This window comes from Panthera uncia, chromosome C2 (assembly GCF_023721935.1).
Source record: "Panthera uncia isolate 11264 chromosome C2, Puncia_PCG_1.0, whole genome shotgun sequence".
In the NCBI taxonomy this organism is placed as follows: Eukaryota; Metazoa; Chordata; class Mammalia; order Carnivora; family Felidae; genus Panthera; species Panthera uncia.
The window spans coordinates 70338909-70364046 of record NC_064810.1 but is presented as its reverse complement, the minus strand read 5'-3'; the positions used below and the strand labels follow the sequence as shown (position 1 = coordinate 70364046).

The window sequence follows — 25138 nt, the reverse complement described above, 5'->3', positions numbered from 1 at the left end:
CAAGGGATGTCAAGGATTGCTGACCACCAAGAAAGGCTAAGAAGAGGCGAGGAAGGGTTCTTCTCTAGAGTCCTTGGAGGGAACGTGGCCCTCCTGACACCTCACCTTAGGACCTCTAGCCTCCAGAACTGTGAGAGAATGAATGTCTGTTGTTTTAAGCCACCAGTTTGTGGTAATGGTTCTGGAAACCCTGGGAAGCTAAAACAACTTGGTTGCTCCATAGCTGATTGCATCATCACAGGATAGCATGTGGACTTGGGCAGTAGGACAGAGGGCTTTATCCTTGACCCAAATTTATCTTATTATCCTCTTGGATGAAAATAAAGAGTATGTCTACCAATCAAATAGGTGGATTATGCAAAACCTGGAAAGATGCTTATACTGAAGACAGGATCCATATTCAAAACACCTCAACCAGCTGCAATAATGGGCCAAATTTTATAAGTTGAAATTTAGCAAAGGCAAATTCCTTTATTTAGGTTCAAAGAACCAACTGCATGAATGCAGAATGAGGAACTCCTGGCTTAATGACAGCTTATATAAAGAAAGGTGTTGGTGGAAGCTGAATGTGAGCGAACAATGCACTGCAGTCACTAAAAAAAAGCCAATGCACCTTCAGGTGCTCCACTGACCAGGAGAAATGAGACAAGCAACCCATGGGCATTTGGGCTGGTCAGGCCACATCTGGAGCTTCATTCAACTCTGGGTACCACATTTTAGTTTTTTGACACTACTCAGCATCCGGGGAAAGAGAGCTGGGAAGGTGAGGAGTCTAGAAACCGTCACGCAGGGGCACCTGGGTGGATCAATCGGTTAAGCCTCCAACTTCAGCTCAGGTCATGATCTCGAGGTTCATGTGTTCAAGTCCCACGTTGGGCTCTGTGCTGACAGCTCAGAGTCTGGAACCTGCTTGGGATTCTGGGCGTCCTTCTCTCTCTGCCCTTCCCCCTCTTGCTCTCTCACTCTCTCTCAAAAATAAACAGACAAACAAAAAAAAAGAAACTGTCAAGCAAGGAAAATCAAAGGACCTAGGTTGTTTCCCTAGACACAAGAAGATGTGAGAATGCGGGACATATCTTAAAAATTTAACAGCTTATGTGAAGCAGAGGGAATGGGCCAGTTATGTAGTGTTCTGGGAGGTTCCTAACCAGCAGCTCCTCTGCTGATGAAGGCAAGCAGCCGTGTCTGTCTTCAGGCAAGAGCACAACTGTTGGTTTTGCAGCATCTAGCCTCTCTTTTTCTAGTAACAGCATCCAGATAACCTTTGTGAGACCATTTCACCCGCACTTTGTCCATGGGTCTAGGCACGGATATGTGACTCAGGCTTAGCCAATCCCAGTGCTCTATCTCTTTGGCTGTAGCAGTCTGTCCAGGGATGGGCATGTGACCCAAGTAGATCAATGAGTGTCTATCCCAGGTGGTTTTTTGCACCTACCAGGCAGAGACTGTCTCCATCCGTTAGGATCACAAAGCTGGTAGGTTAGAAACCTGGAGGTGCTGGAGACGAGCTTGCCAAGGTGTGAGAAGAGCCTGCTTGAGAATGAAGTCGACATGGAAATAAGAGCCAAGAAGTGGAGACAGAAAGATCTCTGCTGATGCCGTGTGAACACTGGATCCAGCCAAGACTAAAGCCCATTTGTGACAGGACACAATAGCTGTTCACCAGTTTGAGTTGGGGCTTTGTCATTTGTGGTCAAGTGTCCTAATACATACCTACCTGCAAGTGTAGTGGGCTGATGAAGACATCATACAGAGGGAATAGTAAAGATTGAGACTTATTGAAAATCGTCTGTATGTAGAAATTGTGGTAGACTTTTAGGTTTACCTTTTAAAAGCATTATACTTACATGTAGTTTAACGAGTTAAATAGTTCCGTAAGACTTGTTATGAAAAACAGTTGTCTTGGGGCGACTGGGTGGCTCAGTCAGTTAAGCGTCAACTTCGGCTCAGGTCATGATCTCGTTTCCTGAGTTCGAGCCTCGTGTCGAGCTTTCTGCTTTCAGCACAGAGCCTGTTTTGGATCCTCTATCCTTTCTCTCTCTCTCTCTCCTCTCTGCCCCTCCCCCGCTCATACTTTCTGTCTCTGTCTCAAAAATAAACATTTAAAAAAACAAAAAAAGAAAAAACAGTTGTCTCTTGCAACTTAGACCCCATTTCCAACTCCTCAGAGCCACTTTCAACTTTTTCAGCTAATTCCTTGTCTATCTACTTATCACTATGGAAGATTAGGACGTAGTTCATTTTGCTCTCCCTGCCCCCATCGCACAACACACTTCCCATCCCCCCCTTCCTCCTAAATGAGTTATGATGTAATTTTCTTTAGATCAGCATTCACTGTTTATATTTTTGGCCTTGTAAACTCTAGTCACAGCTTATGTAGTATACTATAATGACTTTTTCCTGTACAACATTTTGTTTTTGCTGGAGTTAATAATTACCTTACGTTTTTCATTTGCTTAGTGTTCCTTATGTCCATTATTAATCCAACCTCAATCATCCCCTCATTTGTGTGTAGATCTCTAGGCAATATGCTCATTACGTTAGCTGTTCTCTCAGTTGCTGCTTCCAGAACAGACGCATCCCTTCATCTGCCTTCTGATCTGCTGTGGTCTGGACTAGTCACCCTCCAGGCCTTGGCCACTGCTGTTGTCTGGGGCTTTTCCTTCACCATCAGCTAGACAGTCCCTCCCCCTCGCTTTATTGGCTCTCAGCTCCTGAATCCCATTCCTTCTTCTTTCTTGGTTTACACTGTTGTTTGGGCAGAGCACACCCTTGAGTAGCTTCCTGAGACAGTGGATGGGTGCGCAGAAGATAAATTTTTGAGATCTCTTCTGAAAATGTTTCACACTCACACTCGATTGCTGTGGATTGGATATCATTTTCCTTAGAATTCTGAAGATCTGGTTCCGTTGTGTTCTAACTTCCAGAGTTGCTGTTGAGAAGGCTGATGTCATTCTGATTCAGGAAACGTTCTTATGTAACCTTTATTTAATTTATTTTTTAAGTAATTTTTTTTGGCATCCTCAAAACTTGTACGTTCTTTTCATTGTCCCCAGTGAGTTGCCCTAGCAGATCCAGAGATGAATAAGTCAGTCCCCAAGGAGATCTAAGGCCAGTGGAGAAGATGTTTATTGGTTATCAAATTTCCCCAAAAGTTAGAAGCTTAAAACAACAACCATTTGTTATGTCAGTTTCTATGGGTCAAGAACCTGGGGACAGCTTAGCCAGATGCCTCTAACTCAACAAAGCCAACCAAGTATCAACAGGCACTGCAGTCACCTCAGAGACCTGACTGAGGAAGAATCTGCTTCTGGCTCATTCACACTGCAGTGGACTCACCTCAAGTCCTTACTGACTATTGGCTAGGGACCTCTGTTCCCTGCCACATGGGCCCCTCCAAGGAACTACTCCAAGTGACAATTTGCTTCCTCCAGAGTGAGGGCTCTGGGTTGGGGGAGGGGGGTCGGCAGCCAGGTCAGAAGCCACAGACAGTCTTTTTGTAACCAATCTCAGAAGTAATATCCCTTCACTTCTGCCCTATTCTTGTTGTTGGAAGGAAGTTACTGAGCCCAGCCCACACTCAAGGGGAGGGCGTGACGCAGGAGAGATACCAAGAGGCAGGGATCATGGGAGCCATCCAACTAGAGGCTGCCTACCACAATAGGCAAAGGGGTAATTAGCACATAATGTGGTGAATACTGGGAGAGGCAAGTGTGGGCTGTGCAGGAGCTCAAGAGAAGAAATGCCAGCCTTTGCCTGAGGAGATCAGGGAGGGCTTCCCAGAAGCAGTAGCTTTGGATGGAGACTTGAAAGATGAGTGGGAGATATCCGAGGTGCACCAGAAGGTATAAGAGCCTCCCAGGCCAAGTACGTGCAAAAGCCAGATGTGTGAAAAGTTTTGGTGGGTTCTGGAAGCAACACAGCAGAGCCTAGAGCAGAGGGTAAGATGCAAGGCTGGGATGGGAAAGACCCGCTCCTGAAGGACTTGTGTTCTCTCCTAAGGAGACGGTGCTTTATCTTGAAGGCTCTGGGGAGCCACGCCTAGCTTTTAGGGGAGTGAGATGTCTAGATTGTGTTTTAGCAATCCCTGGCTGCTAGCTAAGTGGAGGAGGACAGCAGGAGCAAAAGTAGGAGGCAGAGGACCAGTGAGGGGGCTGTGGTGGGTATCCAGGTGAATGTGGGGGTGACTTGGAGCGAGGTGAACGTGACCAAGGAGGCTTTTATGGTGTCCGTGGCAAGGGATCCAGCCTGTGAGCCATATGAATGGAAGGGAGGGAGGGGCTACACAGCCCAAAGTGGGCTCCATGGATGCCTATTTAATGGCTAGGCAAGTGGTGAGCAGGCTGGGCTTTGCTCCTGGGGGGTTGGCAGGGTTGGGCAGTAACCTTGCGAGCCTGGGAAGAATGGTGGGGGTGGAGACGTCCGCCACCCCTTTGGGTCCCTTGTTTGGCCCTGGGAGGTCCATGTCTGAGTCCTGTTAGCCATTCTTCCTCCATACTTCTTAGAGGCCTCCCTATCTGTAGGCTGTAGCTAAAGCTCGGCTCCAGACCCAGGGCTTGGCATACAGGGGCTTCTCAAATCCTCCCTCAAGCCCACTCCAGCAGCCGTCAGAGTTAGGCTCACCTTCGTCCTCCTGAAGTTCGTGAAAGACCTTCAGGCCTTGAACTAGCTGTCACTGATCTATCAGCCTCATCATCTTCCCCTTCTCTACGTGACTGTGGGCAAGTGAGTCACTTCTCAGTCTTCTGTCTATAAAATGAGGAGGCTGAGCCAGCTGCTTTGCATAGTCTGTGCTGGCTTCTGGGATTCTATCTCCCACCCACCTCTCTGGGTTCTGTGGATAAGATGCATTCCAGCCATCCTGATGGCTGACTGCATCCCCTTCTTCCCTCTGCTCAGGCCTGCCCTGGGGAGCTGTAGGGCCGCAGTGAACTTAGCTCCTCATCTTTATTCTTCAAACCTTTTTTTGAAGTTTGGCCTTGTTCTCAGTTGAGCATACTTAGGTATTGACACCGGGGTGTCCTGGCCTGGGATCTACCCAGAACACCATGAACTATCGGTGGGACAGTCTTCCAGAAGTCACAGAGTTTACCCCTCTGGTCTGGGCTTGACTATTCATTACAGATAATCCTTTAAATAGGTACTGAAGAAACTTCTGTGTAACATGTTCATATTTTGCCAATCCCAATGGCAAAATTCTTTCTTAGGTTTAGTCTGAATCCTTCAGGAAGCCTTAGACCAGTACAAAGCTACATTCTTAGGGGTCCTGGATAGAAGACTCAGACTAGGTCCTGTCTCACGTAGTTTTCTGGCTCCAGAAGTGGGGGCTCAGTCCTCCAGGTGGGAAGGGGACCCCTTTCCTTTTACCCCCTGCCCCCTCTGACTAGGCCTAGCCCACACCTGTGTGGGGCCAGGTCTGGCTGCTGCTGCCCTTGGCACCAGAAGGGCTGAGGGTGTTATGTAACTGGTCTTGACCAGACATTCTGGTTCCACAGGTACGGCCTACAAGTTAAAAATTGTTCTAAAAATGCAGTGCAGCTGCCTAAACACACAGTCCTAGAGGAGGAGGCCAGGGGGCAGAGGCCACAGTCATCAGAAGGATGTGTTTTCCATGGTGACATTGGGACCAAGCGCTTTGACCTGAAGGGAAACATCACACTCAGGGACCAGTGGCACATGCCTGTTCCCCAGAAACAGGTTCTGTGGCCTCATATCCTCCGAGCTCTTTTCTCTAGACCTACTCTGTCTCCCTCTGATTCCCCCCAACTTCCAGCCCCCCTGTCCTCCACTCACCCCCCCATGAGAAAGTGGCTCTGGCCCCACCTCTTCATAATCCTGTCTGGTCTCCATCTGTCCCTGCATCAGAGTCTTGCTTTTCTGTTTTTTGTTTTGTTTTGTTATGTTTTTGATGTCTTGTTCCATTTCTATATCTTCAGGGCTCCTCTAACCTTCCCGTGCTGCTTCTTTGCTGGTCCCTTCTCTTCTTTTTTTTCCTCTTTTCCCCCCTTGCCTCTGCTCCCCGGGATCAGACTTCCTTTCTCCTCTCCCTAAAATGTGCTCCTCACCCTAAGTCTCTGGTCCCTCCATCTGTGACCTTGGGGAAGTCCCTTCACCTCTCAGTCTCTGAGAAACAGGGACAATCCACTGTGTTGCCTGCCTCACAAAGTGGTTGTGAAAATCCAAACAGGTGGCGCTGACTTCTGTGCACATGTACAAAGACTTTAAAACACTTGTTCTTCAGTGCCTTTGTTATGTATTTATTAAGCACGTACAATTTGCCAGGCAACGTGGTACGTTCTGGGTATGTAATGAGGAATGAAGACACCAATGGGGTGGTCCCTAAACCTGCTCATTAGAATTATGTGGAGGGCTTTGGTTCGTGGGTTCTAGCCCCATGTCAGGCTCTGCACTAACAGTGTGGAGTCTGTTTGGGATTCTCTCTCTCTCCCTCTCTCTCTCCATTTCTCTCTGGTCCTCCTGTGTACACGATCTCTCTTTCCCTCTTTCTTTCCCTTTTCTGTCTGCTCCTCTTGCATGTGCTCTCTCTCTCTCTCTCTCTCTCTCAAAAATAAATAAATGAACTAAGTGATGACATTTATTTTAATACTGTTTCTCAGATTTTCTACCATGAGCGTGTATTGCTTTTATAATTTTATTAAAAACGTAATTTTAAAAGAGAAAAGATTACAGACTGGAGAAAAAGTTTGCAGCAAATAAGAAAAAGATTAGGTTCATAAATAGCTAATCAAGACTGATTATGAGCAAAAAATATGAATTAATTTCATTCAAGGGGAACCCCAATAGTAAATAAATACCACGCCATACCAGATTAAGCTAACAAGATTCAGTCGTATTAACCCAACCACAAAAGCTCTCTGCAGAGTTGGTGAGAACATGCTTACATACTGCTAACAAAGTGTAAATTGTTTCACTGGGGAGCAATATAGCCATAAAGCATTAAAAGGCTATAAACACGGGTGCCTGAGTGGCTCAGTTGGTTGAGCTTCTGACTTTTGAATTCAGCTTGGGTCATGATCTCAGGGTGGTGGAATCGAGCCCCACGTCGGGCTCTGTGCTGACCATGAAGCCTGCTTAAGATTCTCTCTCTCCCTGTCCTGCTGCCCCTCTCCCCCACTAGCTCTCTCTCTCAAAAAAAAAAAAAAAAAAAAAAAAAAAAAAATCTATAAACAAATATCTATTTATTTTTAACAGCAAAAAGAAGCAAACTAAGGGCACCTGGGTGGCTCAGTCAGTTAAGCTTCCAACTTCGGCTTAGGTCATGATCTCACAGTTTGTGGGTTCAAGCCCTGCATCAAGCTCTGTGCTGACAGCTGAGAGCCTGGAGTTGCTTCAGATTCTGTGTCTCCCTCTCTCTTTGCCACTCCCCCACTCACACTCTGTCTCTCTCTCTTAAAAAAAAAAAAAAAAAAATTTTAAATTAAAAAAAAAAAAAAAAAGAAGAAGCAAACTAAAGATCCAGCCTTAAGAAAATGAATAACAAGGGCCACCTGGCTGGCTTGGTCAGTGGCACTTATGACTCTTGATCTCAGGGGAGATCTCAGGGTTGTGAGTCCGAGCCCCACTCTGGGTGTAGAGATTACTTAAAAATAAAGTTAAACAAAAAGAAAGAAAAGAAAATGAAAAACTAAATATAGCTTCATCAACCTGATGGAAGATCGGGCTGCCATTAAAAATTCTGTGTATGAAGACTACAGTAGGATAATGAAGGAGCATTTATTTTAAAAATGTTAAGTGACCTGCAAAATATGACATAGATCACCAGAAGTGAGGCGATATCAGGTATGTGTGCATTTAGCCAAACAGGAAGAACTAGGCAGAAAGAAAATAACAATTTTAGGCTTAGAATGCTGAGATCATAGGTGTTTACTTTTCCTTTAAAATTTCCTTTAATGTCTCTATATTGTTTGTACAACAGTTCTTTTTAAAGAGAAGTCAGGATGTGGGTAAGAATGTGGAAAATATAGCCACATGCCGTCTTCTCCCTCTCCTGCAGTCTTGCCCAAACCTCCACCTCCTGCCTGGCCCTCTGGCCCCACACTCTGGGAAAATCCTGATGGCGGGTGTAAATTCTGTTTCACCCAGTCATTGGTGCCTGGGGCTCCACAGGAACAGCCAGGCTGGCTGCTCCCCTTTGCTGAGCCTGCCTTCCTGTCAAGCTCTTATACGCTTTATCTCAACATAATCCTCACAAGTCAGTGAGGCCGGTGCTATTATCTCCATTTTCTAGACTTAAAAACTGACTCATAGGGGCACCTGGATGGCTCATTCAGTTAAGTGTCTGACTCTTGATTTTGGCTCAGGTCACGATCTCATGGTTCATGAGTCTGAGACCCGCATCCGGCTCCATATTGACAGTGGGGAGCCTGCTTGGGATTCTCTCTCTCTCTCAATTTGCTCCTCCCCACCCCTCAAAATAAATAAATAAACTTAAAACAAACAAACAAACAAACCTGACTCATAGAGATTTGGATAACTTGCTCAAGGTTGCGGAGTGGGTAAATGCCAACTGCAAGCCTCTGTTCTTAACCTGTGTGCTGGGCTGCTGGGTGACACTGTTCTGTCCTGTGATAACAACACATGGTCTCCGGGGAGTGGCTGGGGTGTGGGGGTTCAAAAACAATACATGTTCTCCATTTAACAGAGGGAGGAAGACATATCAAGAGAGAAGTGTAGTGAACTATGCTCTTCATTCAAATGTCACCTCCTAAGCGAGGATGCACTGGGCCATGTTATCCAAAGCATCTCTCCACAGCCACTCTCTTATTACCCTGTTGTTTCTTCAGATAATTTAATCACTGTCTGATAGTCTTTAAGTATTTGTAAGTTCCATGAGGACAGACTTTCCTCATTCACCTCTGTATTTCCCAGGACTTAGCACAGAGTAAGTGCTTCATGAAGGTTTACTGTTTGCTGAATCACCTGGATGAATGAAAGTGTTGTAGGCACTGTGGGAGCAGACACTTACACAGCCGAGCAGAGCAGGGAGCCAAGGGAATTATTTCAAAAGGAGGAGAAGGGGGCAGAGAAATCGCATCTGGGACAGTTTGAGAAAGGGAGTGGAATGCACTTGTTTGGTAAAAGATCACAAACACTTTTAAGACCCTTCAAACCCAGAAGAGATGTGTCTAGGGCAATGGGACAACAGTCACAGGGTTTAGAGGCAGAGATCCTGGGCGCGGCCCTGACTGTGCAGAGAAACCAGACTCAGGGTCCCGGCTGGAGGGAGCCTCTGAGCCAATGCTTAGGTTCTACCGGTTTTAAAGAGGCATACTTAAAGCGACTGCATTTCCTTCTGACTAGCAGTTTATCTTCTCTAATTTGGCCTAAGCTAATCATGACAAGTGAGAGCAAAGGTGAGTACAAGCATTGTTGTTAAGGACAAAAGCTAAGAAAGCCTGTCCATGCACAGGGGAATGGTTCATAACGACTGTGTACTCATTAAAATGCACGTGTAGATGTACATATTTATAGATTTGAAAAGATACTCAAGATATATATTTCATGAAAAAAAACACATTTCCAAGCAGTACGTCTGGTATTATTACATTTTGATTTTTTTTTTTAAGATTTTAAAAATAAAGTTTATTTATTCATTTTGAGAGTGGGAGAGAAAGAGAGAGAGAGAGAGAGAGAGAATGAGAACGAGAACTCCAGCAGTGGAGGGGCAGAGAGAAATGGAGAGAGAGAATCCCAACCAGGCTCTGCTCAGCACAGAGCCCCATGTGGGGCTCGGACCCACGAACCACAAGATCATGACCTGAGCTGAAATCAAGAGTCAGACGCTCGACCAACCGACTGAGCCATCCAGGCACCCCTCATTTTGACTATACTGGTTATCTCTGATCAGTGGGCCTGCAGATGATTTGTGTCCTTTTATTGCTTATTTTTGAAAAACATTCTACATTAAGTATAACTTTCTTGGATAATAAAAATGAGAAGAAAATGAGAATAAATAAGATCTGGACTGTCCTCCAGAGATGGGGGTTGGCAGTGTGACCAGACGGGTGTGAGTTGACTAAAGGGAAAAAAGCACATGGGATTCCCAGGGAACAATATCCCCAGGGAAGGAACCTCAGTCCCTGTGTGTCCACAGAGGAAATAGAATCTTCCCCAAACAGAGCAGGTATTGAAACCCAGTCAACTAACTCTAATCAGCTTAGCATTCGTTCAGTACACTCAAGGCATAGCCTGCCAGGTGTATGGATAATGGGATTAGAAATGCAAAATTGATTTCAGGACCACAGGGATGTCCGAGGGTGGCAGCGTGGAGTGGAGGTCAACAGCTCTGCCCCAGGCCTCCCAGCAAGTGGGAGGCACTTGGGGGGGGGGGGGGTCTGACCCTCCCTGGGACAAAGGGGTGGCAGAGCCTCTTCCCTGACGACCCCATTCCTGTCAGTCCCCTTCCAGGGAATTCTTCCTTATATAGGTTAGGTTTTCTGCCACTATAATTACAAATCCAATATTTTCATTGTTTTTCTCTGATTATAAAATACTTGAAAGATACAAAAATGATTGGGGCGCCTGGCTGGCGCATGCGACTGTTGATCTTAAGAGTCATGAGTTCAAGCCTCATGTCGGGTGTAGAGATTATAAATAAATAAATAAATAAATAAATAAATAAATAAATGTAAAAAAGATAATAAAAGTTTTTCTTCCCTTAAAAAATAAATAAGTAAAAATAAAAATGTACATATGAGGAAGAAAAATATGACCGATAAACCTGCACCCCCGAAATATTTTTGTAGTTCATTTTTCTTCTATACTTCAGTTTGCATACATAGGCATAGGTGGCGTCATCCCATGTCCCGCCCCCGGGATCCTGATCTCTTCAGTTACCATCAAGAGTGTAGTGTCCCCAGAGACCCTAGAGGAAGTCTTCCCAGCCTCATTCCTTAGGCCCAGCTCCCCGGGCAGGGCTTGGCCCACACTGATGATGGCTGACTGGATTATCTGCCCAGGAGAGATGGAGACATCTCTTCCCCACGGTGCACTCTGTCCTGAGAACCCTCAAGGAGCAAGACTCTCTCAACAGTGGACTGGATTCTCTTGGGGACCAACATGTGGAGGGGCACAGAGTTGGGCTTAAGACCATAAAATCCCCCATGACCATGTTTTCTTGTGTCTTAACACAACCAAGACGGCTCCCTGCACAAAGGAGCACCACTAACACCGCCATATCCTTCATTTCATATAACAGGCACCTCACCATTCCTACTGTCCGGGTCTGGTTCTGTGGGATCCCCCTCACAGTTTCAACAAGACAATTGTGATTTTAGCTTGGCTTTCTGGCTGGTAACCCACATGGGAAAAGCTAGAGGGCCCCCCCTCACACGGCTTGGCCGGTTGCTGATTCTCTGATTCCCGGCCTGGATACTGGGCCATTTACGTGGCTCGCTCAGATTGTGAGACCCTGGAGAGTCTCCATCTCTGCTCTCTCCGTCCAGGCTGCTTGAGGTAATTGGGTACTGCCAGAACATGCAAGCTGACACAGGGCCCTAGGTGGGTCCCGCCAGCCAAGTCTACACAGACCCGGCAACCTATCCCCTTAGACCACTGAGCTAGCCTGAGGCCAGGGCTCACCTTCCTCCTCTTCCCTTTTCCCGAGGCTACACTATGCAAAGCATAAAACCTCTACTCTGGTCCAGCCATCTGTCTCCGGTTTATCATCACAGTCCCCACACGTTTACTCTCTCAATTTTTTTATTTAATGTGTATTTATTTTTGAAGAGAGAGAGCTAGCACAAGCAGGGGAGGGGCAGAGAGAGAGGGAGACAGAGGATCCGAAGCGGGTTCTGTGCTGACAGCAGAGAGTCCAATGCGGGACTCGAGCTCATGAACTGAGATCATGACCTGAACCGAAACCAAATGCTTAACCGACTGAGCCACCCAAGCGCCCCCACAAACCTTTACTTTCTAACTGACTCCCTGTATCAGCACTCCATGAAAATGCAAACTCTTTTTACAAGACGTTCCATTGATCAGAAACCTCACAGTAGTTTCCTTCTTTACTCAAAGTTAAATCCATTCCTTACAAAGCCATCTTCCGGGGCTCCGCTGGGCTCTTTACTGTTCCTCCGATACATTTGGCATGCTTCTCCCTCAGGGCCTTTGCACATCGGTCCCCTCTACTTGGAATGCCCTCACCTCAGGTATCCATTTGGCCACCTCTCTCACCTAAAGTCTTTGTTCAAACCTCCCCTCATCGGTGAGGCCCACATTGTGCCTGTGTTTAATACTGCGGTCTGCATTCCCACCCATACCCGTCATTCTGCTCTATGCTCTTTTTCCAATAGCTCTATCACCTTCTAGCAGTCTAAATAATAGCTTATTTATTTTTTTAGTGTCCAGCCTCCACCACCCAGAGTGTAGGTTCCAGGAGAGCAGGGATCTCTGTCCGTTTTGTTCACCGGTATATCTTGTGTGTGTATAATGGTGCCTCGCACAAAGCAGGTACACAAGTATAGGCATTGAATGAATGAACAAAAGGTATTTAGAATTCTGTTTCTAGGAGGAAATTACTGATGGGGAAAAATAAATGTACTTTTACCTGGAGCCAGAGGCAGAAGTAGGGTGGAAAATGTTCACCACAGTCTGAGTTCCAGTTTGTTTTGGAATCTCCAGCTCACTCTCTCACTCTGCCCAGTCTGTAGTGGGGAGGAAGTGTCTTACGCGTGCACACTGCACGTCTATATGCGAGCCCGTCCAGGAGACTTCAAAGTAAATGGGCAGAGATGCCCTTGGCTTCTTCAGCCTCCATCTTGGACCAATTAGGTTTGATCTCAAGAACTTCCTGGACCATCCCAGGAAGGAGGGAGCTGGCAGAGTCCAGCAGGTGGAGGGCCCACAGAATCATTCTGTCTGGTGATACTTTCCTTTGTGGGCCCAGTTGGGTGTGAATTACCTGAAAGAAATGGGATGAATTAAATGATGCTCTAAAAGACCCTGAGGGGCGCTTGAATGACTCAGTTGATTGAGGGTTGAGCGGTTCAGGGTCCCACTTCGGTGCAGATAGTGATCTTTTGGTTCGTGAGTTCCAGCCCTGCATCGGGACTCTGCGCCTGCTTTCAATCTTCTGTCTTCCCCGCCACCCCCACCCCCGCACCTCCCCCGCTTGTGCTCTCTCTCAAAATAAATAAACATTTAAAAGTTCTTGAGACAGCTCAGATGTGGTGGGAAAAGTACATGTTTTGTAGATACAAGATGTGAGTTCGGGTTCCACCTCTGCCAATGACTAGCTGAGTGATAGCTTTGGAAACTCCTGTAGTAGGAAGAGTAATGATCCCCAAGGACACCCATGCCCTAATCCCCAGAATTGTGAATGCATAACGTTACTTGGCAAGGTGATTTTGCTGATGTGATTAAGGTTGTAGGCCTTGAGATGGAGACATTGTCCTGGATCATCCTGGTGGGCCCAGTCTAATCAATGAGCCCTCAAAAGCAGGACACTTTCTCTGGCTGAAGAAAGAAGAAAAATGAGGTCCAAGGGAGGTCTGAGAGATTTGAAATGTGAAAAGAACCCAACCACCATTGCTGGCTTTGAAGATGGAGGAAGGGAGCCACATACCAAGGGATGTAGGCAGCCTCCAGAAGCTGAGAATGACCCCCAGCTGACAGCTGGCAGGGACACTGGTACCTCATCCTACACTGCATTGAACTCAGTTCTGCCAACTACTGGCATGGGCTTGGATGCAGATTCATCTTCAAAGCCTCCAGAAAGGAACACGGCCCTGCGGGCAGCTGATTTCAGCATTGTGAAACCTGAAGCAGAGAACCAGCTGAGCCATGCTGTGCCCTGACATCTGACCTACAGAAAGTTGAGATAATGCATTTATGTGGTTTTGAGCTGCTAAATTTGTGCAACAACAGAAAATGAATATTCTCTTTGAGCCTTGATTTCCTCAGCTATAAAATGGAGACAGTGATGATAGTATCCATCTTACTGACTTGCTCAAGCACCTGAGAGATGTCCACTGTCCCCAGAATTTGCACGTGGTGCTCTTTCCCACCCTCCCTGCCTGCCCTGTCTTGGTTGAGGCTGGAAGGGGCGATCCCTAAGTTGAGAGCACAGAGCAGGAGTAGCAGGGATCTGTTGTTGAGCCTTCTGTTGAGAAGAGAACAGCCTCAAGACTAAGAACCCCATCCTTCTAAGACAGGCAGGGGGGCAGTGAACCCTCTTCCCAGCTCTTGGGGGAAGCCAAGGCCACGGTGGTTGACAGGAGAAGTGGTCAGGGACCCCATTGCCTGTTCCTACTACCCCCTAATGCATAGTTCCACCCCTCCAGGAAGTACTTCACATACATATAGATCAGCCAAGTTAGAAGGGCTTTTTGAGACCATCTGGCCCAAACTGCTGTCACACACTTGGGAAACTGAGGCTCAGAGAGAAGGATCCTTATATCACACACGCAGTTACTATGAAGTCAGTGATGAGGCCTCAGACTTCATCTCTCCCCAAAATTCACATCATGCATCCAACAGGCTGCACCAAAAAGCAAGCTCAAGTCCCAAACAGCCCCCACCTCCACTCACCACTGGCCCTATCCCCTACATCAGCTGGCAGCTTTTAGCTTCTAGACAGGGGCCAAGCCATCCTGTTTACTCTTAGCTAGAGGGACTTATCGCAGAGATAACCACATTCTCCCAAGACTAAATAAAAACAGCCACACTTCCAGATATTCATTCATGTATTTATTATTTATACCACACCTACTTCCAAAACCTATTTGAGGTGGCTCACAGTAAAAGCCACACGTACAACAGAGTTTTCAAAAGGGAATAAATGTCCAGTCAAAACCTTTCATGATTTTCAGACTGTGGGAGTGATTTTTTTTTTTTTTAATGACAAAAGAGGTCTTTGAGCTGAGGTACTTGAAGGGGTCAGGTCTTGGTATAGATATTTAAGTGTGCCTGGTCAGGTTGAGTAGTTAAAACTGGAGCATCTGATGGAGTGCAAGAAGCAGGGGTAGGAAAGAACAACCATCGGGAGGCCAAGAGCAAGTGGAGGAGTAAAAGGCACATTTTATCCTCCCCTCCCCCCCCCCATTCTTCCTTCTTGGATGCTGAGGTGCGATGATGTGATGCCTGGAGCTACAGCCACTGTTTTGTGGCCATGAGGCAAGACATACCCAACATGCTGAAGACGACAGAATGGAAGGAGCCTAGATCCTGGAGGACAGAGTTGAGCTACTGAACCAATCCTGAAGAGTCCACCATCAGTTGTGTGAAATGATGAAATGTTTCTATTGTTGAAGTCACTATTAGTCAGATGTTCTGTTACTTGCAGCCAAATGCATACAAATAGATGAATTGAAAGCTCATTGTGGTCAGCATGAGATGCAGTGGAAACGGACTTGTTTTTCCCAAAGGATCATAAAAAGCTTCTTAGAAAACATCATTGAGGAGGATCTTCAAGGATAGGTAGGAGGGGCCCCTGGGTGGTTCAACTGGTTAAGTGTCTAATTCTTGATTTCAGCTCAGGTCATGATCTCACAGTTCTCTCTCTCTCTCCCTCAAAAAAAGAAAAGAAAAGAAAAAAAAAAGAAAAGAAAAGAAAAAAGAAAAGGATGAGTAGGAGTTTGCTAGGCAGGCAGGGGAAGGCAGGGCATGCCATGCACGTGAAAAAGGCTTGGAGGTAAGAAGGAAGATGCAGGGTAAAGCGGTCACTCACAGAGGGCTGAGAGGTGAGAACACATCTGGAAGAACGTAAGCAGAACACAAGGGGCCCTAGACCCAGGATAAATGTGGATTTGGTTGAGCAGGCAATAGGGAGTCAGTGTGGGGCTTAGGCCAGGGCTAGAAGTGGGAACTGGAGGAAGTCAACAGGTTACCAAATATCCACGAGGAAGGATGAGTTTTGGGAATGAGTCAAAGGGACCCAGAATACAGAGAGGGAGCCAGGATCAGTACTGAGACTTAAAAAAAAATTTTTTTTTTAACATTTATTTATTTTTTTTTGAGAGAGAGTGAGTATGCAGGGAAGGGGCAGAGAGAAGGAGAGAGAGAGAATCCCAAGCAGACCATCACCAGCATGGAGCCCAATGTGGAGCTCAAATTCAGAAACTGTGAGATCATGACCTGAGCCAAGGTCAGATGCTTAACCAACGGAGCCAGCCAGGTGCCCCTCAGTATTGAGACTTTTTTACCAAAGAATTTCTCACCTTTGTTTTGGGCCTTATCTAGGGACTGCTTGTTTTGTAGGAACTAGTCACCCTGATGGTAAGAACAGTTAGTCACACAGAAAATCTGTGTGATTCACAGCAGCTGCTGGGAAAGTCCTTACAAAGATTGGGAACCCTCAAAAAGAATATGCTGTGTGCTATAGCACTTCAGAGCCTGGCCAGTCCCCTTCACAGCACAAATGAGGAAACTGAGCCGAAGAAGGGGTGGGAGCCAATAGGCCACACAGCCACCTGGAGGCACAGCAGGACTGGAACCCAGTTAGCCTGGTCCTTGGACTAGCGCTCAGCCCCACCATCCTCACCTCCAGTCACAACTATAAATGGCCATGGATCAAACAAAGAACAAACGAGAAAACTGGGCCCAACAGGATGACACGGCCCAGCCTCCCCTCAAACAAAGAGAAGACAGATCCACGTTTGAAGCATATTAATAGGGCCTGTCTCCCAGAGTGAGGAAGTTAAAGATAAAATTCCTTAAGCCCATACTGATTACTTTTAGTACTCCTTCAGAATTCCTAAGAAACTAAACTTTTCTTTAAAAAACAAAACAAAACAACAAACAAGCTTTGAAGTTGTTTGAAGATAAAAAGTATTTTGTGGGCCAAGGCTGGTGAGGGGATGGCCTCCATGTATTTTGAAAGAAACTTGGGAGAGTTCCTTACTGTTTGAGAGGCTTCTGCTACGAGACCACAGACATATTTGGCACCCCTTTGCTGCCCACTTACAGCGGTCTCAGAGTCTTTTAAGCCTGCCGAGTTACATGGCCCTGATGTGCCGGGGCTGACCAGGCCGGCTGCCCTCAGATCCGTTTCATCACCTACCAGCTGCAGGCCTGTCCTCTGCTCTCTCTGTGCTTTGGTTTCCTCACCCATACATGAGGAATATAATAAGAGTCACCAGCTCAGAACGCTGTTGTGAGGGTTAAATGAGTCGGCGTAAGGGCCGAGGGCAGCGGTTGCACCTTGTTCCATAAATCTCGGAAGGGAGAAGGGGGCCAGCTGTATCCAGCCTGACTGGGCCACCTGCAGGTAGGTGCGGTAGGCCTTTGCTGTTAAGTGTGGTCCCTGAACCAACAGTAACTGTCACCTGGGAGATGGTTAGGAAGGCTGGATTCAAGGCCCGACCCTTAGCCTACTGAGGCAGAATCTTCATTTTAGCAAAAGATCCTCAGGGGATTCAGGTGAGCATTGAAGTTTGAGGAGCCCCGAGACAGGCCCCTTGGAACGAGCACTGAAGGCATCTCTAAGTGGAGGGGTTTGGCCCCATTGCAACCAGAATCTTCTGGCCCTCCTGATCTTGAGACCAGATGCTCCTGGAGCTGCTGTTTTATGTCTCCCGCCTGCCTGCTAGGGAGGCCTGGCCCCAGAGCCTGTCCAGCCCGACTACTGCTTTCTGCAAGTCTGTCTGGATGTGACTTTTGTTTCCCTTTCTCTGGTTTGAGTCCAACAGGTGGGGGCACATGGGAGACCCTGGCCATGCCTTGAATTTGCCTGGAACAGGGAAGTGTGGTGCATCTTCTGTAGAACCTCTGGCTGTGACCAGGAATGACCTTCCAGAAATCCCTAGGTCCCGCAGAGCTCAAGGTACTTTCTCCTAACGGCCATCTAAAGGCCAGCCCACCCTGGCACTGAGACAGTCATGGGACTGGCTGTGGGGGTGACTAATTCTGAGAAGTTGGGGTCAACTAAAACCCTCAGCAAAGCAGAGAGGGGCCCATTCATTCATTAATTCTATCCAGTAGCATTTTTAAATAAATGACTGTATTTAATTGGTTCAGGTAGTTCCACTTACTCCAGGAGTCAGAAAATTTTTGGTGTTGCCACCAAATATTTGTGTGACCTCAAGCAGGTCAGTTTCCATGTCTGGGCTGAGAAGGGATTAGTTGTAAAAGGAGGGAAGTTCTCTAAGATGCCTTTTCTCTGTTCAGAAGTAACATAAATACACCTGATTCAGTAAGTGGGGATCCAGTTAGAAAGGGCCTAGGAGGCTAAGCTGTAAAATTCAGATTTGATGTTTTAAACTTGTACTGCCCAATACAGTTACCACTAGCCACCTGAGGCTGTGAACACTTGAGACATGGCTGCTCTGAATGAGATATGCACCAGGTGTAAAATATATACAAGATTTTGAAACTTTGTATGACAAGAAGAATGTAAGATATCTCATTAATATTACGTGGATACGTGTTGAAATTATAATATTTTGGATATGTTGGGTGAAATGGTAGACTTTATTACAATCAATTTAGCCTGTTTCTTGTTTTTTATTTTATATGTGGCTACTAGATGATTTAAAATTACACATTGAAAGGCGCTTGGGTGGCTCGCTCAGTCAGTTAAGTGTCGGACTCTTCTGCTCAGGTCGTGATCTCACAGTTCATGGGATCCAGCTCTGTGTCTGGCTCTGCCCTGGTGGTGTGGACCTCCTTGGGATTCTCTCTCCCTCTCTCTCTGCCTCTAATGAAAGTTCAGGTTTTGCTTATACCTCCCCAAAATGTCCATTTGAATGTATAACCTATTGTTCTGTCTTTGGGGCATGACTTGGTGCTCAGTTGGTTATAAACCAGGAACAGGTCTCTGGAGTGTGAAGATAATTCTTCAGGTCATACTTTCATGACCCGGCAGGGAGATAAGTAAAGATCTAAAATAAAAAGACATGTTCACGCTGGGAATGGTATTGCAACGTAGTCTCCTGGTACAGTGAATTCTTCCTGGGCATAGAAGGCAATGCTTTGTGGTTTGGATAAAAACTGGAAGAGTAGCAAAACGTTAGCCGCGGCTTACAGGAAATAAGTTACCAAACCATGCCTCTGTGGATCAACTTCCTCTCATGAAATCCCCTCAAAGCGGCCCTGTAAGTCATTTGCCATGTGGATTTTGAGAAACTGGCCCTCTCCTTTCTTCACCTTCTGGCCTCCTGAGCTTGCTGACTAGCTGCCATTCTGGGAGGCCTGGTCTGGAGGCCTCTTCTTCCTTGCACATGCCTGACCATGCTCTGTCCAGGGGTGCCTAGTTGGGGTCAATGTGGCAGTCAGAGTGAGGTTTGCAAGGGCACAAGAGAGGAAGAGCATTCACTTAAGTGTCAGCTCTGAGCCTCCCTTCGTTCCAGACAAAGCCTCCTGCCTAGCTACAGCCTAGCAGATCCAGAGTGGCTCCCACTCCCGGGTTCTGCTTACTCTACCCAATTCTCTGTGCCCTTGACTGTGGAGCATGGGACAGTGTGGATGGGGCCACTGTCCCCCCTAAGGACCATGTCTTCTGGGGCACTAGGACTGCATGGCCTGTACCCTCTGGGCCAGTTGCTTGGGCTATTTACAATAAGCACATTTTTCTCTCAGTGATTTGGAGAGGAACCAAATTCCCTTGACCTAAGCTCTCATTGTACAAACAAATGATCCCTCAAAAAGCCCTAGAATGAAAGGGTCATAGTATCCTTTGGAATAAAAAATACACAGGATCAGATAAGAACGGGCTTGTTTATGGTGTGAACGGAGCTGGCCGCTCATTTCGTGGCCGTCACTTGCTCCAGCCTCCCCAGGGTACCCTCTCCATCCAATCCAGCCACCGAACACCCAGCTTTCTATTACAAGGGCCCAGAGGAGGGGACTCCTGGCTCCGCAGTCCCAGCAGGGAGGGGCATTTCTGATTCTGGAGCCCCGGGCTTTCTTGGCTGACCTGGCCCTGATTGTCTGTGGCATCAGGATTGAAACAAGCATCACTCACGCCATTCCTTCTTTCTTTCTTTTTTCCCTCGTTTTAGTCCTTTGTTTTTTTATGTTTGCATTATCTTACTTGACAGTTTGAAGTGTATAAACAAAACAGACAATTTAAGAATGGGCCGAGAGTTTGGGGGAATTTCCCTCAGAAGCTAAACCTGTTTAGAGTAAGAGTTCCTGGTTCCAGCGCAGCTGAGTCAGGGCCTTGTGAGCTTTATGTCGGATTCTTCTATTTTTTTTTTTTTAATTTTTTTTTTCAACGTTTTTTATTTATTTTTGGGACAGAGAGAGACAGAGCATGAACGGGGGAGGGGCAGAGAGAGAGGGAGACACAGAATCGGAAACAGGCTCCAGGCTCCGAGCCATCAGCCCAGAGCCTGACGCGGGGCTCGAACTCACGGACCGAGAGATCGTGACCTGGCTGAAGTCGGACGCTTAACCGACTGCGCCACCTAGGCACCCGGATTCTTCTATTTAAAAATGTAAGGTGACCATCTACTCCAAGTATTCTTGCTGGTGCCCACCCTCAGAATCCAGCCCCCTCACCCCCCCCCACCCCCATCCAGGCCTGGCCCAGCTGACAGTTCTCTCCAGAGACTCATTGTGGGGAATGTCATCTGGACCACATGGCTCTGGCCTCAGAGTCAGTCAGCGGGAAGAACAGGAGATACAACTCGGGAGCGGACGTCATTGGCTACCTAAGAGGCAGCCTAGTGGACACGTTCCATCTGTCAGTACCTGCTTCCCCCTGCCCTCCACAGTCAAGGCCACTTAACCCCAGCCATGTGTTCTGGGGCCAATCCTGTTTTAGATCAGGAGCTGAATTTGATTCTGATCCTGCTCTGACTCTATTATTTATTTATAGTTGTAATCATTAACCATTTGTTGCACTCTTGCTGTGTGTCAGCTGCTGTATACATAGTGCCATTTAAAGCTCTAGGAAAATAAATAAATAAAACTGGGAGCCCTACAAGGAAGGGACTATTAAGGTCATGTAGAACATGACAAAACTGAGGTTGAGGAGATTCAGGAACTTAGTCCCAGAGTCAGGTTCACTCCAGCTCCAAGTCTGCATTATGTCTTTTGTGATTTTTTTTTTTACTGTAAAATATGTTCTCAAAATAGTGTCTATGACACATATAAATGATCTAATGCGTTACAAATTATGACAGATCTTATATACAAATAAGTTCTTGGTTATGTATTTTAGCGATATGTTTACAGCTTGTTTTTTGCTTTATTTACGGAATCTTTTCATAAAAACAAATTCTTAATTTTAATGGAATAGGATTTATCATTATTTTCCTGTATGATTTTCCCTTTCCATAGAGTATTTAAAAAAATCATTTCCTATTCCAAAGTCATAAAGATGGTTTTCTATATTGTTTTATAGTTTGGCCTTTCATGTTTGTACCCTAAAGGTTTTTTTTTCAATGTTTATTTATTTTTGAGACAGAGTGAGAGAGCATGAGCAGGGGAGGGGCAGAGAGAGAAGAAGACACAGAATCAGAAGCAGGCTCCAGGCTCTGAGCTGTCAGCACAAAGCCCGATGTGGAGCTTGAACTCATGAACTGAGATCATGACCTGAGTCAAAGTCAGAGAATCAACTGACTCAGCCACCCAGGCGCCCCTCATGCTTATGTCTTTAAACAAACTAGAGGTCTTGTGTGTGTGTGTGTGTGTGTGTGTTTTGTTTTGTTTTGTTTTTTGAGCGTAATGTAGCATATACGAAGTTACAGACATTGTGTGTGTGCTCTCTAAACTCACATAGGAACTACACAAACCGGGCTTACTTCTTTCAGTTGAATTTTTGCAAGATTTTATTGAATATTTACTGTGGGCCTATCTGGAAGTAGGTCTTGTATAGTAAAAAAAAAAAAAAGAAAGAAAGAAAGAAAGAAATTACAGATTGCTAAAGTCTTGAATCATTAATTAGGAATTTACTGTTAAGGAGAATACTGCATATTTGTTAGCTTCCTGATTGATTGTTTTCACATGAGTATATATATGTTTATATGGGTTCTGTGGGCCACTGGGGATTCCCAAACTCACTTCCTTTGAAATGAATCTGGTGTGGTGTGGTAAGCCTTGGGTTCTTGTTCACATTCTATTTTGTTACTTATCTTTCTCCACAGGGATATGCTATGGTCCAGAGATTTTCCTTAAGATCCTGCAATGATCCTCTACTTTTTCACGAGTAAGTGTTTGTGAACAACTAAATCCTTTATGTGGCTGTATGCTTCAAAGATTAGGTATAAGCATGGTTAAGATCAAATGGGCCACGATTGGGTCATTAGGTCCAAACAACTGGCTTACCATAAGCCTACCATTGCCACTCTAGATAAACTCAAAGCTGATAGTCCATTATATATGAATTTGTAGAACAGAGGTGGTTATGGGAGTTCTTTCTCATCCAATATGAAAAATTCCTTTTATTATAAAGTCACCTATTATAAAGGTTTCATCATGAAAAAAATAAAAAAGGCACTTGCATAGGGGAAGAAAATATCTCAAATACTACAGAAAGCTATAAAATGAAAAACTTCTCTTTCTCTCTTTCTTACCTTGGCCCACTCCCTAAAAGTTAAATCATTATTGATAATATCCTATGTGTTCCATCCCCCAGGTTTCCTCATGCCCCTTTCCAGTCAGTTCCCACTGTCCCTACTTCCTGCCCTTCCAAAGGCAGCCACGTTGCAGCTTGCTTGTTTGACCGACTCTATCTTGGATGTGATTTGGTCTCAGTGCTTACAGCTCTACCTTGTTCTTTTAAATAGTTGTATAATAAATAGCTGTATAGTATGCATGAGATGGGTGCATCAGAATTCCTTATAGATAGACATTAAGAATGTTATCATACATGAAAAGATGCTCAACGTCACTCCTCATTAGGGAAATAAAAATCAAAACCACACTCAGATATCACCTCACGCCAGTCAGAGTGGCTAAAATGAACAGATCAGGAGACTATAGATGCTGGAGAGGATGTGGAGAAACGGGAACCCTCTTGGGGCGCCTGGGTGGCTCAGTCGGTTGGGCGTCCGACTTCAGCTCAGGTCACAATCTCGTGGTCCGTGAGTTCGAGCCCCGCGTCAGGCTCTGGGCTGATGGCTCAGAGCCTGGAGCCTGCTTCTGACTCTGTGTCTCCCTCTCCCTCTGCCCCTCCCCCGTTCATGCTCTTTCTCTGTCTCAAAAATAAATAAACGTTAAAAAAAAAAAAAAAGAAATGGGAACCCTCTTGCACTTTTGGTGGGGATGCAAACTGGTGCAGCCACTCTGGAAAACAGTGTGGAGGTTCCTCAAAAAATTAAAAATAGACCTACCCTATGACTCAGCAGTAGCACTGCTAGGAATTTACCCAGGGGATACAGGAGTGATGATGCATAGAGGCACTTGTACCCCAATGTTTATAGCAGCACTCTCAGCAATAGCCAAATTATGGAAAGAGCCTAAATGTCCATCAACTGACGAATGGATAAAGAAATTGTGGTTTATATACACAATGGAATACTACGTGGCAATGAGAAAGAATGAAATATGGCCTTTTGTAGCAACGTGGATGGAACTGGAGAGTGTTATGCTAAGTGAAATAAGTCATACAGGGAAAGACAGATACCATATGTTTTCACTTTTATATGGATCTTGAGAAACTTAACAGAAGTCTATGGGGGAGGGGAAGAAAAAAAGAGGTTAGAGAGGGAGAGAGCTAAAGTATAAGAGACTCTTAAAAACTGAGAACAAACTGAGGGTTGATGGGGGGTGGGAGGGAGGGGAGGGTGGGTGATGGGTATTGAGGAGGGCACCTTTTGGGATGAGCACTGGGTGTTGTATGGAAACCAGTTTGACAATAAATTTCATATTAAGAAAGAAAGAAAGAAAGAAAGAAAGAAAGAAAGAAAGAAAGAAAGAAAGTTACCATAGGGGTGCCTGGGTGGTTCAGTCGGTGGAGCATGTGACCCTTGGTCTTGGGGTTGTGAGTTCAAGCCCCACATTGGGTGTAGAGATTACTTAAAAATTTTGAAAAAAAAGGCTTTAGAAAGTTTTTAAGTTTTGATTAGTCTTGAAGATTTTTGTACTTTTTCTTACTTACTGCCAACAGTGGGTTCTTCCTTTTTGCTAAACTTGAGGCTTTAAGGGAAAAACAAAAACTCAGTTTTTACTATGGAGCCTTACAGACTGAAGCAACTTTAATACCACATACTTCTGAGAAGTATGATTTGGATTGTTCCTCTTCAGTGGTTTGTGGGACTTTGTTAAAATTTTTCTTTTTCATTTGGGTAGGAGTGGAGGAAACATTAGGACTTTTGTGTTTTTTTTGCCAGTCTCCAACTCTGATCATTTTCTACAGATTACCAAGTCTGGAGGGGACAGTCCCCTGTCAGGGGAACTAGGACGGTACATGCCCATTGTGGAGACAGACGTACTAGACTGTCAGAGATGGGGCCCCTTAATAATCAAACCGTGTAACTGTCCCTGGTGGGGTGTCTGGGAAGAAGGCCAAGAGCAAGATTTGTACACAGGAGGTTATTAAAGATGACTTCCCATCTAACTCTTGGAGAGGAGGGAGGGCAGCAGGATTGGCAGAGGTTGGCCTGGGCTGCAGGTGGAGTGAAGGCCTCAGCTGATCCTACAGCAAGAAGCTTTGGAGGTGGGTGACCCTTTCCATGGGGAGGACATGAGGCAGGTCTCTCCAGCCTTGGGTAATTTCCAGAGAGAGACTTCTCTTGTCCTAAACCCATTCTACCAAGCACCCTTATGATTCCATTTCCATTTCCTCTGTGTTTTATCGATAGGAAAACAATGTTCCACGTAGCTGCATGGGAAAAGTCTGAACTTCGTAAGAGTTTTATCTTTATACTTGTTTTACCTCTGTATCATTCCAAAAGAGGGTTGGAGGTGGCTATGGAGGTAAATACAACTTTTAAATTACTGTATTAGCTATATTTTATTGAGTCCCACTCAAGGCCAGTATACTGGGCTAATTATTTTACATATTTTATTAATGCTCAGAACAACCCTGTGAGGCAGGTACTATTATCTTATAGATAAGGATGATCATTGAAGGTAGGGTGTCTGAGAAACAGATCAAGAGGGAGATTTGTACACAGGACATTTATTAAAAATGCCTATGGGATTACTATCTGCAGAAGAGGGAGGGCAGCAGGATTGGGAGAGGCTGGCTCATAGGCGATTCAAAGAGGTCAGGTAGCTGGCCCAAGGCCAC

At 45.7% G+C, this 25138-nt stretch overlaps 1 protein-coding gene across 1 annotated transcript in view; it reads left to right on the top strand.

Annotated features, from left to right (window-relative positions):
• The first annotated feature begins 13124 nt into the window (after positions 1 to 13124).
• TFRC (transferrin receptor) overlaps positions 13125 to 25138 on the top strand; it is a 58946-nt gene continuing 46932 nt past the window's right edge. Inside the window, exons 1-2 of the mRNA XM_049629183.1 lie at positions 13125 to 17782; positions 22050 to 22111. The gene's annotated coding sequence lies outside the window, so the exon portion shown is untranslated. The remainder of the gene's footprint in view (positions 17783 to 22049; positions 22112 to 25138) is intronic.